The sequence below is a fragment of the Octopus bimaculoides genome, chromosome 30, assembly GCF_046866305.1.
Source record: "Octopus bimaculoides isolate indiv1 chromosome 30, ASM4686630v1, whole genome shotgun sequence".
NCBI lineage: Eukaryota > Metazoa > Mollusca > Cephalopoda > Octopoda > Octopodidae > Octopus > Octopus bimaculoides.
The window spans coordinates 15,973,079-15,975,578 of record NC_142957.1 but is presented as its reverse complement, the minus strand read 5'-3'; the positions used below and the strand labels follow the sequence as shown (position 1 = coordinate 15,975,578).

The following is a 2,500-nucleotide window of genomic DNA, read 5'->3' as shown; positions in this document are numbered from 1 at the left end:
CTAAACCCTTCGAGGCAGTGCCTTGCCCCAGCATGGCCGCAGTCTAGTGACTGAAGGGAGTGAAAGATGAAAGATTAAAAGATAAAGCGAGAGAGAGAGGAAGTCGGCAAAAGATATTTCACGTACCTGTATGATTTTGTAGAATTTGAACAATCACTACCAACGCTGCAAAGGCCATCTTGGGTATTTATACCTGTTCGTTGGGTGGTGTGGGGTGGACCAAAGGAGGTTGTGGGGTGGGGGGGGGGGGGTTGTGGTGATGGTGGCGGTGGCAGTCATGGCTACAAAGAAGAAGGTAGGCTTATGATAGCCGTGGTAGTGGGTGATGATGGTGGTAGTGTTGGGGTGGCAGTAATGCTGACAGTGTGGGTGACGGAGGTGGTGGTGGTAGTGGTGATAGCGGCAGTGGTGGTGGTGATGGTGGTGGAGGTGGTGGTAGTGGTGGTGGTGGCAGTGGTGGTGGTGGTGATGGTGGTGGTGGTAGTGGTGGTGGTGGCAGTGGTGGTGGTGGTGATGGTGGTGGTGGTAGTGGTGGTGGTGGCAGTGGTGGTGGTGGTGATGGTGGTGGTGGCAGTGGTGGTGGCGGAGACGGTGGTGGCGGCGGCAGCGGCCAGAGCAGTCGAGCTGGTTTTGATGGTTCGCAAACAGTGACGTTGTCGTTGTTGTTGTTCTTCTTCTTCTTGTTATTCCTTTTGTTTTCTTTTAATTGCATAATTTGTTCCCAGTGGTGGTGGGGGTGGTGCTAAGCAATTAAAATGAAGCAGGTGGGTGGAATTGCTTAATTGTGAATTGCCCTCTTTCTCATCACTTTCGGTGCAACTCTCATTCGTTAGGGCATTCATTAATTAACCCTTTTCCTGAGCATCTTGGATATATATCTACTCAAAATTGAACTACCCTTAACGGTGGAAAGGGACCTTCTCTTGCTAAGTAACCATGTATCTTCTTCACAGCAGCACGCCTTTTTCTTTTCTTCTCTAGGTACAAGGCCCGAAATTTTGGGGGAGCGGGGCCAGTCAATTAAATCGACCCCAGTACTCAACTGGTATTTAATTTATCGACCCTGTAAGAATGAAAGGCAAAGTCAACCTTGGTGGAATTTGAACTCAGAACATAAAGACAGATGAAATACCGTTAAGCATTTCGCCCGGCGTGCTAACGTTTCTCATTTCTTTATTGCCCACAAGGGGCTAAACATAGAGGGGACAAACAAGGACAGACAAAGGGATTAAGTCGCTTATATCGACCCCAATGCATAACTGGTACTTATCTAATCGACCCCCGAAAGGATGAAAGGCAAAGTCGACCTCAGCAGACTTTGAACTCAGAATGTACAGATAAACTAAATGTCACTAATTATTTTGCCTGCCATGCTAACGATTCTTATCTCAATATTGCTCACAAGGGGCTAAACATAGAGGGGGACAAACAAGGACAGACAAAGGGATTAAGTCGATTACATCGACCCCCAGTGCGTAACTGGTACTTATTTAATCGACCCCCGAAAGGATGAAAGGCAAAGTCGACCTCGGCGGACTTTGAACTCAGAACGTACAGATAAACTAAATGTCACTAATTATTTTGCCTGCCATGCTAACGATTCTTATCTCATTATTGCTCACAAGGGGCTAAACATAGAGGGGGACAAACAAGGACAGACAAAGGGATTAAGTCGATTACATCGACCCCCAGTGCGTAACTGGTACTTATTTAATCAACCCCCGAAAGGATGAAAGGCAAAGTCGACCTCGGCGGACTTTGAACTCAGAATGTACAGATAAACTAAATGTCACTAATTATTTTGCCTGCCATGCTAACGATTCTTATCTCATTATTGCTCACAAGGGGCTAAACATAGAGGGGGACAAACAAGGACAGACAAAGGGATTAAGTCGATTATATCGAACCCCAGTGCGTAACTGGTACTTATTTAATCGACCCCCGAAAGGATGAAAGGCAAAGTCGACCTCGGCGGACTTTGAACTCAGAACGTACAGATAAACTAAATGTCACTAATTATTTTGCCTGCCATGCTAACGATTCTTATCTCATTATTGCCCACAAGGGGATAAACATAGAGGGGGACAAACAAGGACAGACAAAGGGATTAAGTCGATTACATCGACCCCCAGTGCGTAACTGGTACTTATTTAATCGACCCCCGAAAGGATGAAAGGCAAAGTCGACCTCGGCGGACTTTGAACTCAGAACGTACAGATAAACTAAATGTCACTAATTATTTTGCCTGCCATGCTAACGATTCTTATCTCATTATTGCCCACAAGGGGATAAACATAGAGGGGGACAAACAAGGACAGACAAAGGGATTAAGTCGCTTATATCGACCCCAATGCGTAACTGGTACTTATCTAATCGACCCCCGAAAGGATGAAAGGCTAAGTCAACCTCAGTGGAATTTGAACTCAGAACGTAGCGGCAGACGAAATACCACTAAGCATTCCGCCTGGTGTGCTAACGTTTCTGCCAACTCACCATCTTC

The 2,500-nt window shown here is 46.3% G+C and overlaps 1 protein-coding gene across 1 annotated transcript in view; it reads right to left on the bottom strand.

Annotated features, from left to right (window-relative positions):
- LOC106881862 (uncharacterized) overlaps positions 1-161 on the bottom strand; it is a 14,790-nt gene extending 14,629 nt beyond the window's left edge. Inside the window, exon 1 of the mRNA XM_089346248.1 lies at positions 127-161. The gene's annotated coding sequence lies outside the window, so the exon portion shown is untranslated. The remainder of the gene's footprint in view (positions 1-126) is intronic.
- Positions 162-2,500: the final 2,339 nt, after the last annotated feature.